Raw genomic sequence first — 12,693 nt, forward strand, 5'->3', positions numbered from 1 at the left:
TATCTTTATTTTGTTGGAGTCTAGATCTGGGTAACCATTTTCTTCATTTCACACTAAATCCTATACTACTTTATTTTTTGAGGGAGAATCATTTCCATCCCTTTTTCTTCTTCCGATATTTCCACTAGGTACTGTTTCTGTCCCTTGACTATGTAATTTTTTATTAGCTGGGTTACAATATTAATACTAACAAAACCAAGAGAGAAAGAGAATAAAGAGAAAGAGTAGGAAAGATAAAAGAAGAGAAAAAAAAGTTAAAAAATGGGAGAGATAGTGGGTGATCAAAAGCAAACCAGAGAGCCAAATCCTTAAAGCAGGGAAAAAAGAAAAAGTAATCACCAGTTCTAGAACAGTAGAATTGCAGTCTTAGTTGTTCTGATGTTACTCCTTTAGCATCCAGTCCTGTCTATCTGTGTCTCTTAGGCAGGTTTGGAGCCCTCCTGTGGTGGCCTGAGCTGGAGCCTAGTGGAGCAGTTATCTGGCAAGCCTGTAGTGCTGGGGCCTGGTGCAGCGGGGGCGAGGATGGGGGGGCGAGGATCCCAACAGGGTGTGGGATGTGACTGTCTCATGAGAACTAGTGCCTGGGGTGAGGATTCCGTCAGAGTGGGGATCTGGCAGGTCCTGAGTGGCAGGGATCCCGCCAAGGTGTGGATCTGGCACAGAGATGGGGCCCAGTGCAGCCCAAGGGGCAGGGATCCTGGCAGGAAAGGGATGTGGCTATCTTACATGGAGCTGGTCTCCCATCCTGAGGGGTGGGGGGCCCAAGGTGCTGGAATCCCTGCAGGGCTTTAATCCAGCATGGAGCTGGAGCCCCATGAAGCCCAGGGTGCAGTGATCCTGGCAGGGCATGGATCCAGCACATAGCTGGGGCCCAGCGCTGCCCAGGGGAAGGGGATCACAGCAGGGCATGGATCTGGCATGGCCTGGGGGACAGCGACCCAGTAGGGAGTGGATCCAGCAAGGAGCTGGGGTCCCACGGGGCGGGGGGGTGGGGGGGTGTGGAGAACCCAGCAGTGCAGAGCAGTGGCTCTGCAGATCTATGGGTCAGGGACTTGGCAGGCTGGCTGTTCTTTTAGTAGATCATGATGTGGAGAAGCCTTCCACAATCTAGGGGTTTAGAGTGCTGTACTTTCAACTCTCCACCTTCATTTTCATTCCACCTTCAATTTTCATAGCTTTATTGGGTAGAGTATCCTAGGACTAAAATTGTTTTCTTTCTGTGTTCAAAACACCTTCATCCCATGCTCTTTTTGCCTTAAAGGTTTCTGTTGAGAAATCTGCTGGTATTTTGATAGATTTACCCCTATATGTTATTTGATTTTTTTCCTCTTACAGCCTTCAATATTCTTTCTTTATTCTATCTCCTAATTATTTTAACTGTAATATGCAATAGAGGGGTTCTATTTGGGTCATGTCTGCTTGGTGTCCTGTGAGCTTCTTGTACCTGGATGAGCATCTCTTTCTCAAGATTTGAGAAATTTTCTGCTATTATTCTGTTGAATATATTACCTGTACTTTTGGCTTAGACCTCTTCTCCTTCACATTATTTGCAGGTTTAGTCTTTTGATGAAGTCACAGAGGTCTTTAATATTTATTTCACTGCTCTTCATTCTTTTGTTCAAGTAGTCTCCTATTTTTAGTTTAATACCTATTTTGCCTACAAGCCCTTAAAATCTGTCTTCTACTTGTGTCAGTCTGCAGAGTAGCTTTCATCTGTATTTTTCATTTGACTTAAAGAACTTTTTGTTTCCAAGGTTTCTGTTTGATTCTTTTTTTTCAGATTTTCCATATCTTTTTTGAGCTCTTCTTTCATATCTTGTACTGTCTTTTTTATTTCATGTCTTTTTAAAAATAATTTCCTTGATTTTTTTCAGTTTGTTGAAATTCTCTTTGAGTTCACTTATTCATTCCCTTGTCTTCTCAATTTTTTTATCCATGTTCTTTTGAGACCAATTGAGTTGTTTTTGTGTGTCCTATTTAAGCTTTTTAAACATTCTTATCACCATTCTTCTGACCTCAGTCCCTGGGGATTCCTCCCTTTCACTATCTACCAAATCAACTATTCTCTGATTGTTAGCCTTTTGAGAAGTCATATTTTCCTGCCTTCTTTTTCTCCACATGTTTCTATTTTGAGCTTTTCCCATGTGTTGATTCATTAGTTGGGGGGTTTAATCACCTATTATCTTTCCCTTGACTTACTTTTTATGCTCAGGCTAGCTTAGTTTTTAGCCAGGTTTTTGTATTGTTTCTGTTCACTGACCTAGAAGTATAACTTAGCAATAACAAATTAATGGAGTCAATGCCAAACAAGATATTTGCATAATATGTAAAATCCTTAGCAATATTATCTATAAATAGTGTATTGGGGAGATAAGAGTTGTTTGCATAGAGACTGATATTTAGATAATTAAAGTGATGGTGATAGAAGAGGAGATGGGGAGGAGAAAGGGGATGAAGGGGAGAAGACGTATTATATGTGGTGACTACAGAGTAATAGATCTCTAGTGGGTGTAAAGGTGTAGTTCAGTCATTATAGGGGAAAATACTATTGTCAAGAATTTCAGAAGGATGAGGACAATGTGTAAAGTTGTCATAATAAGCTGTCCAATGAGTAGTTACTGTAGAGGAGAGGAGATAGAGACACTTGGGAGGGAAAGGAAAGGGAGGAGACAAAGACAAGGGTAGGGAAAGAATAAAGAAAAGAAGAGAATAGAAAAAATCTTGGGAGAGAAAAGAGTGAGGAAAAAGGAAGGCTATACATATTGAAATTATAACAGAGTGGAAAAAGGAGATAGGTAACAAAACAAGATCAAAAACAAAAGAGAAGAAAATATAAAACAAAAAATTTAAAAACAAAAGACAGAAAAAATTTAAAAAGAAAACTAAAGTAAAAATATATCTGTATATTGTCCAGATTTCTTCCTTGTTATGAAAAGGAGTAGGTTTCCTCTGAGTTCAATGAATGCTCTGAGCACTTCCCTTCAACTTGTAATCATTTCTAATCTGTGTGCTGACCTTCCTTAGGGTTGACATGCTGGGCTGTGTGACAATTGATGGTGCCCCTCACCATCAGAAGGGTTTCAAGGGGATCTATCCAGGGTGTTTAAGTTCAACCTCTTTTTTGGGGGGTAGACAGTCAGGTTTGGGTAGGTAGGTTCTTCATAGTGGTTCTCTGAGGAGCTGGTATGTGAGCAGTTGCTAGACCCTTCCACCTGCAAAGCAAGCCTGAGAGCCAGAATTGAGCATTTTGGTTGATTGCTTTTCCCTAAGAAGCTAGTTCAGCTCACTACCAGTTTCTCCAAAGTGGTTGAATGTGTTGTTATTTTCTCCATACTGTGTCGAGTTTGTCCTGGAGGGGCACAATCTGCCTGCAAGCTGCTCAGAACTATGTGGTATCCTCTAGCAGAGATAGTGCAGCATGCTCACCTGGAATGGTTGCACTTTCTCTCTGTGGTATCAGGAGTCAGAGCCCCAGTCATAGGCAGGCATAGCCAGAGTTTCTGCATCAAAAGATTGGGGTGAGTCCAGGAAAATTTAGGGATTTTCAGAACTCGTTCTACAGTCTTTTACATTGAGTTTTTGCTCTTTGCAGAGAGGAAAAAAAGAAAAGAATGAAAAAAAGAAAGAAAACAAACAAAACATACACACACAGAAAGAAAAATGGGAAAGACTGCTCTCCATCAGGCCAGCAAAGCAACTGCCTACTGGTTCCCTGTGCTCAGGCTTCCAGGGCATTTATGTGCCACAAAAAACTAATTTAAAGGTTAGTTGTACATTATGTGCCCCTTATGTATTGGAAGTATCTTACCTGGCAAAAATGCCAAATTACCCAAACCTTGCTGCCACAAATCTGAAATTTTCATTCAGACTCATGAAAGCTCAGAGATTCATGGTCTATTGGCTATCCACCATCTTTGTTTCTTTTTTCATAAAATGTGTATATTATAGACACAAAATATTAATATAATTTCATTTCTACTTTTTTGGGGTTACATTTTATTATTTTCATAATTTCATATTCTTAATCGAACTATAAATTGGTACTCTTAGCCCACAATTTCACACATTTTCACATTGAACAAAGTAGTTGAAAGTAACAGATCATTTTTGAAGGCATAGAAATTAAAATAATTAAGGACTTATCATTATAAAAGGTTGACACAATAAGACCTTTGTAGGTCATCAGCACGCAAACACTGGGCTGGGAAAATCGCTCAATTGGTAGAGCACATGCTTGGTGAATGGAGGCCTTGACTTCAAAGCCCAGTATAGCAAAAATGAAAGCAAAAAAAGAGAAAAAAACCTACAAAAACTGTGCATATAAAACGCCATTATAAATATACATGATTCGTACACAAGTCAACCTTCTGAAATATAGTCATTTCCTCGTGAATGGTAAATTACCAATTACATAGCCCAATAACATTCTCAGACCTACTAGAAAAGCAAAATGTAGATTATGCTTGATAAAAGTTTGCTTTGATGATATTCTTTATAGTATTTGGTCCATTTTCATAATTCTCAATGGAATTTTTATAATCCTTGTTAGGAATCTTGAAAATTGTAGGAGTTTGGACACCTGAAAATGTATTATTACTTTAACATACCTAATACCCTATAACTTACTTGCATAAGGTTTTGAAATGTTGAAATAGGGCAGACTAAACCTTAATTAACAATAAAATATGAGTGTGTACTGCATTAATACATAATTGCCAAAAAATATTTCAGTGTGAGTCTACCCGAATATGATTAGTTTTGAATTTAGTGTATTTGCAAGATGCAGATTTCACTTAATAGGGTGAAAGCCTGAATGTTATTTTAGCCTTAAAACACTATGCTCAAAATGTGGTAGTTATCAAACAAAATCCTACAAAAAGTGGTCACTGAAAGTCTAAGTCTTCCATTTAGAAAGTTTACTTGATACCATTTTGTCATCACTAGCAAATTGATTTTTTTTTAAATATTTATGATCTTAAGCATTTCTGAAATCTGAATGGAGTTGATTAGGCTTGCAACCTGTAGCAGCAATGTTTGCATTAAAAGATAACACAGCCAATCCAAAGTAGCCAAGAGTATCTAAGAGTCCTGCCAACAATATATATGTATATGTATATGTATATGTATATATATATATATATATATATATATATATATATATATATATACACATACATTTGAACTCAGGCCTGTACTTGCTAGGCAAGTGCTGTCCCACTTGAGTCACAAACCTGGTCCTTCTGCTTTTAGTTTTTTGTTCTGTTTGTTTTTGCTTGTGTGTTCAGATACACTCTAATACTTTTGCCTAGGCTGGCATCAGAATGAAATCCTCCTAGCTATGCCTCCTGAGAAGCTGGGATTGCAAGCTTGCCGCATAATACCTAGCTTAACAACAATATTCTTGAGTCAAACACTATTTAACAAAACTAATTATATATAGATATATAGATAGATATAGATATATACATGTATGTAGACATAAACATATATATAGAGAGACATAAACATATATATATATATATATATATATAGAGAGAGAGAGAGAGAGAGAGAGAGAGAGAGAGAAAACAAATATGATTGTAGTAGTGGGTTTAAGGTGATGACAGGGAGCAGAGAAGAAAAAAGGAGAATGATAGAGTTTAAATAATATTGAATTACATTGCAATATAATTCTTTTTGTGAAGCTACTATAACAAAATGCATGTAACCTGTTAAATGATAGGGGTTCAGGGTAATAAAGACTAAGTAACAGAGGGGGTTAACCTGTGGAAAGTCCAATATATTCATTTCTGAAATACCAAGGTGATAGCACCTTGTGTAGTAAACATATACTAAAAATGAGAGACAGGAAGGTAAAACAGGTCCTGTCTGGGCATGGGTACAAGAGGAAGAGGGTAGGGCAAAAGCAGAGGGTGAAGAAGAGCAAGTATTGTGATATAATTTTTATGCATGTATGAAAATAGAAGCATGAAACCTGTTCTATAAAGGGGGTAAAGGGGATGAAGGAGCACAATGGAGCATGTGAATCTAATTAAGATAATTAAAAGCACGTACATAGATGTCACAATGAAACTCCTTTGTACAACTAATATACGCTTATAAAAAAGAACATAGATGAAATATATATGTGTACATATATATACCAAACACTTAATAAAAGCAGCTATTGCAAGGTCTCCAAGTGCCTGAAAACCACCATCCATGTCAGTCAATTACACCCCTGAAAAATTCCATTCTTTGATACCAATCCTCAGACATAAATGTATGCACCTATTAATTCTAATATACTCCCAAAGAAATCAAGTTGAATATTTCTTATCCACTGTTTTGTTTAAGATTTTCTATACCTTAAAGACCAAAAAAACTCTACTCAAAAACTCTTAGACACCATAAACAGCTACAGTAAGGTAGCAGGATACAAAATCAACCTACAAAAATCATTAGCTTTTCTATACACCACCAATGAACAAACTGAGAAGGAACACATGGAAGTAATTCCATTCACAATAGCCTCAAAAAAATCAAATACCTAGGAGTAAATTTAACAAAGGATGTGAATGACCTCTACAAGGAGAATTACAAACTCCTGAGGAAAGAGATTGAGGAAGACTACAGAAAATGGAAAGATCTCCTGTGCTCAAGGATCAGTAGAATCAACACAGTAAAAATGGCTATACTACCAAAAGAAATCTACATGTTTAATGCAATTCCCATCAAAATCCCAATGACATTCATCACAGAGATTGAAAAATCTACCCTAAAGTTCATTTGGAAACACAAAAGACCGTGAATAACCAAGGCAATACTCAGCAAAAAGAGCAATGCTGGAGGTACCACAATACCTGACTTCAAACTATATTACAAAGCAAAAGCAATAAAAACAGCATAGTACTGGCACAAAAACAGACATGAAGACCAGTGGAACAGAATAGAAGACCCAGATATGAATCCACACAACTATACCCACCTCATTTTTGATAAAGGTGCCAAAAATATATGATGGAGAAAAGACAGCCTCTTCAACAAATGTTGCTGGGAAAAGTGGTTACCCATCTGCAAGAAACTGAAACTAGATCCATGTCTATCACCCTGTACTAATATCAACTCAAAATGGATGAAGGACCTAAATATCAGACCTGAAACTGAAGTTACTACAGGAAGGAGCAGGAATCACTCTGGAACTAATGTATATAGGAAAAGACTTCCTCAGTAGAACACTAGCAGTCCAGCAACTAAGAAAAAGGATGAATAAATGGGACTTCATATAATTAAAAAGCTTCTGCACAACAAAAGAAATGGTCTCTAAACTGAAAAGACCACCCACAGAGTGGGAGAAAATATTTGCCAGCTATACATCAGACAAGGGACTGATAACCAGAATATACAGGGAACTTAAGAAACTAAACTCTCCTAAAATCAATGAACCAAGTAAGAAATGGGCAACTGAACTAAACAGAACTTTTTAAAAAGAAGAAATTCAAATGGCCAAAAAACACATGAAAAAATGCTGACCATCCCTAACAATAAAGGAAATGCAAATCAAAACCACACTAAGATTCCACCTCACCCCTGTTAGAATAGCCATTATCCAAAACACCACCAACAAAGAGTGTTGGCAAGGATGTGGGAAAAAAAGAACCCTAACCCACTGTCGGTAGGAATGCAAGCTGGTGCAATCACTCTGAAAAAAAATTTGGAGACTTCTTAAAAATCTAAACATAGACCTGCCATATGATCCAGCAATCCCACTCCTCAGGATATACCCAAAGGAATGAAGCACAGGTTACTCCAGAGGCACCTGCACACCCATGTTTATTGCAGCACTACTCACAATAGACAAGTTATGGAAACAACCAAGATGCCTTGCTACTGATGAATGGATCAAGAAAATGTAGTACTTGTACACAATGGAATTTTACTCAGCCATGAATAAAAATGAAATCTTATCATTTGTAGGTAAATGGATGGAACTGGAGAACATCATTCTGAGTGAGGTCAGCCAGGCTCAGAAGACCAAAAATCGTATGTTCTCCCTCATATGCAGACTTTAGATCTAGAGAAAATGCAGCAATGTGAATGGATTTGGATCACATGACAAGGGGAGAGCACATACAGGAGATATAGGAATAGGTAGAAAACCCAAAACATGAAAGAGTTTGATGTCCCCACTCCAGAGGAACTCATACAGAAACCTTAAAATGACAGGTTATCATGAGCAGGGGATCAGGAACCAATGTAAAAATCAGTTAGAGTTAAATCAATATGTGTTGTAACACATGGGTACATGAAAGCAACAGTAGAAATCTCTCTGCATAGCTATCCTTAACTCAACTAGCAAAAACGCTTTGTCTTTCTTTTTATGCTTATGTCTTTTCTTCAACAAAATCAGTGATAAGGGCAGAAAGGGACCTGCATGAAACTGAGGGGGGGAGTGGGGAAAAGGTGGGGTAGGGGGGCAGGGTGGGGAAATGACCCAAACAATGCATGCACATGTGAATAAATGAGCAAAGAAATAAATTTTTAAAAAGTGAAAAAAAAAAGATTTTCTCAAAATAAATTCCAGCAAAGCTATGCTGTGAAAACTGCCATGAACCTTACAAATTGAGAGCCAGTTGAAAGTTCCTTATAATTAAGCTCTTGAGAACCTGAAGGCCAATGTACAAAAAAGCAGCTCCCAATCATCAAAATTACTATGAAGAATCACCGGTACACACCTAATATTTTTCCCAAGTATAGACAGAAAATAACACCTTTGTAAGAATTTTCAACTGATAGGTGACCTGATAAGAAGTTGCATTTAGATTTGACAGTGTTACATAGAATAAGTTATTCTGAAGAGAAAATACACATGTTGAGATAAGAAGTGTGTTTCCATAGGTTTATTAAGAATTTCATCATGTACTAAGATTGCATCTCACCTCAGTCAGAATGGCTATCATCAAACAACAAATAGCAAATATTGGTGAGGATTCAGCAAAAGGTATTCCTCACATACAGTTGGTGGAAATATAAGCTAGTAAAACCACTATGGCAATCAGCTTGGAGGCTCCTCAAAAAGCTGAAAATGGACCTAGGTTATGATCCCATTATACCACTCTTGGTCATATACCTGAAAGAATGCAAATCAGTATACAAAAGAAATGCTTGCATGGCCCATGTTTATTACAGCTCTCTTCTATGAATAGATAAAATTACTGCATATTATACAATATATATATCATATATTATACAATATGTACATGCCATGGAATATTACTTAGCCAGAAAGAAAATGAAATTATATAATTTGCAGGACAGTAGGTAGAACTGGAGATCATCATGCCAAGTTCAAAGAGTCAATTATTGCATATTCTCACTCATTTGTGGAACCCAGACCTATAATGATGATGACAATAACAATAATAAGAATGGACATGAATGTATATTGGGGACTGTCTGCAAGTATCAGCAGGAGGAGGGAGGGGGAAATGAAAGGATAATGGAGGTGAAAAAGATGGAAGGACACTGCATATATACATGTGAAGACAGCATAGTGAAATCCACCAAACATTGCTTGGAAAGGGGGATGATGGAAACATAATGGAGGAGATGAACTTGTTCAAAGTATATTGTATTATGTGTGGAATTATCACAATGAAATCCCCTCATATTACTGTGAATTCAAAAATAAAATTTTAAGGATAAGAATTTCATTATGTGGTATTGGATTGAGTACCCTTAGGCTACATTCACTGTCTTTGGAGATGAGTAAAGTGCAGGCCATTATCTACAAAGCTCAGCAAAAACCACTGCTGTAGAGGATAGATAATGGAGTGCTTCTTCTTTTAAAGACCTAGAACAACTCATGGTTAGAGGCACACTGAGTCTGAAAGACCAAACTTCCCAAGGAAAGACATTTTAAGTTGGTGGGCATTATTTTATCCTTATTTGCCTCCCACAAGTTTCTACCAGCTGAATACTGCCAGGATCCACATCACCCTTGCCCACAGTGGCACATCTCCCACTGACCTCACAGGTGTCACCCAGGTCTCATTTCCTTCTTTATCTGCAATGCTTCCTCAATTTTTTTCATTCTATGCACATGACTCTTCCTGGTCTATACTTGGGCCCTTTTTAATTTATCTATTGGGAATCTCAGAATGTTAATTGGCAAAATACCTAGGTTCTTGCATCCGGCAAGAGATGAACTCAAGCAAGATGCAAGTATAGTAAAAGTAATAATAAAATTTATTAGAATAGGAATTTAGTAAAGGATAAGAATAGGGAGAAATGCCTGATGCTGGTGGCTCAAGCCTGTAATCCTAGCTACTCAGGAGGCAGAAATCAAGAGCATCATGGTTTGACATAAGCTTGGGCAAATAGTTCTTTGAGAACTTATCTCAAAAATTCCTTCACAAAAATTATGAAGGCTGGTGGAGTGACTTAAGGTGAACGCCCTGAGGTCAAACCCCAGTTCTTCATAAAACAAAAACAACAACAACAAAATGAATAGTGAGAACTGGAAAAAAAGGGAGAAACATTGCCTGCCCCCCATGCAAGAAATAAACTGGAGTAGAGACTCAGAATGGAAACTCCCATCTCTTAGTCTTATACTTCCAGAGAGTTGGGGAGGGTGGTGTGCTCATGGTCAAAGACAATGGATATGAGTGGCTGAAATGGCTGTTAAAACAAGGAGATGTCATCAGGTCCACCCAAATCACAGGGAGAACAGGTACACTTGAAAACTTTCATTGGTTTGACATAATGTTCTCCAACCACCCAAGGAGCCTAGGGGCTTGTTAACATCTCAAAGAAAGGAGGATACAGATAGCCCTGGAATACAGAGTCCTGTTCTTGTAATTTAACATCTAAAAGGAGATTGGGGCACCGGGGGCAGGTGCCCTAGCTATTCTGGCTCTTTGGGTTTTACTGTTGGGGTTTGTCACTTTTAAAAATAATTTCTCTGTTTCCTCATCTATCTTGTTTCATCCTTTATTCATGTCTAACTGCTACCTAACATTTCCCCACTCAAGGAATAGGATCCTGAAATCTTTTAGGGAATGGGAATTCATAGTCATTAGCTACTTGCTGTTGATGTGGGATATAGGCCCAGGTCAGGAGTTTCTTGTCCTTGTTTTTTGCCAATGGAGATAGTGGGAATCCAAAGACATGTATGATCCAGGGGGGCCTTGTAGAAGGGGGTGTGCTTTTTAGAGATTATAACCAGTGGTAGTTGTATTTAAGGAGGAGGAACAATGCTCAGAGTTTAGTGCAGTTATCCCTTAAATTGTATGATTTGTAGTTTTACAGTCTATAGACAAGAGGAAACAAATTTGGTTGAAAATTAATATAAGACTTAATCAGGAGCATCTGGAGTTCTCCTGGAGCTATAGAAATAGTGGGTAATAGGAAGGCGAGGGGAGATTTTGTCCATTTGTAAAATACCCAGGCATGAGCATTAGGTAATCATGTTTACAAATCGCTCCTTTTTAACCTCTCGGCTTTAATTGCTTTTGGATGGGCAGGGCACAAGCGACTCCATTTGGAAACTGATGCATTTTCTCTCTTGTCTGAATGGTTTAGTCTTTTTTAAAACTGCTTTGTAAGGTACCTCACTGCTGGGACAACTTTGTCCCAGTATGTTTTTCCTCATTTCCAGTATAAGATGTCTTGGTTGGTCTAATTTGTTTCCACATTAGAGGTAGTGACAGTCAGGTCAGGTAGGAGTTACTGTCATGAAGACCCTTTTTGGCCAAATTTAAGCAACAAAGAGGTTTAGAAGGAGTGACTCCTAGGCCAGGCTTATCTGAAGTCCATTAATTGTAATTTTGTCGGTCTTATAGGTTATGTCCTAGAATCTTAAAATGCTTCTTAGTTTAGTTTGTTAGATACAAATTATACTTCTGTAGAACATCAACTGACAAAAATTAAATTTTACAAGGAAAATATAAAACAAAACAAATTGGAGCAAATTTTTAAAGAAACAAATGTTTGAAAACTAAGAACTTTCTAATCTTGTTTTCCATGAGATTGAGTGTAAATGCCTTAGAGAACAAGCCAAATTACAGCTGACAAGAACACTTAGAACAGTCACTGTTAGAATTTTTGAATCTTTGGAAATAGACAATAGTTTAGTTATTTCCATTGTACATAGCATTTTAGGATAATACTTATAACTGACAGCAATACATCGGCACCATTAAGCTTTCCTTGCTACAGCTGGGAACACCCATACACAAACCTATAAATTAGCCATCATTAACAGTTTTAATTTGGAGAATATCATCTTGGTATATTTTTTAAAATATCGTATTTTAGAAGGCTTACTTGGAAAACACAAATACATTTAACTTGAGAAGGAGCCAACAACAGTTAGCATCATATTTTAATACATATCACATAAATATATTTACTTTGTTGTTATCCTTGGAGTAAAACCTTGAATCTTCTGATAGGTAAAATAGCAGGTATACAGCACTGACAAAAAAGAAAACCCTAAATTTCCCACCAGTTAGGGGTACAGTGTCAGTGACCCCAAATAGCCCCTATTTTTTTTTATGGTACAGGATATCCTCCTGATCTCTGCCTCCTAAGTAGCTAGGATTACAGGCATGAGCAACCAGTGCCTGGCCACCCTTACTTTTTCATTCCATCATATATGTATGTATATGTATATGTATGTACACATACAATGTTTACTCATCCAAGACAAAA

General features: G+C 37.5%; 1 pseudogene; it reads right to left on the reverse strand.

The window, feature by feature from the left end:
* Positions 1-474: 474 nt before the first annotated feature.
* LOC109692065 (UDP-N-acetylglucosamine transporter-like) lies at positions 475-9,913 on the reverse strand (annotated as a pseudogene).
* Between the last annotated feature and the right edge of the window lie 2,780 nt (positions 9,914-12,693).

This window comes from Castor canadensis, chromosome 6 (genome assembly GCF_047511655.1).
Source record: "Castor canadensis chromosome 6, mCasCan1.hap1v2, whole genome shotgun sequence".
Taxonomy (NCBI): domain Eukaryota; kingdom Metazoa; phylum Chordata; class Mammalia; order Rodentia; family Castoridae; genus Castor; species Castor canadensis.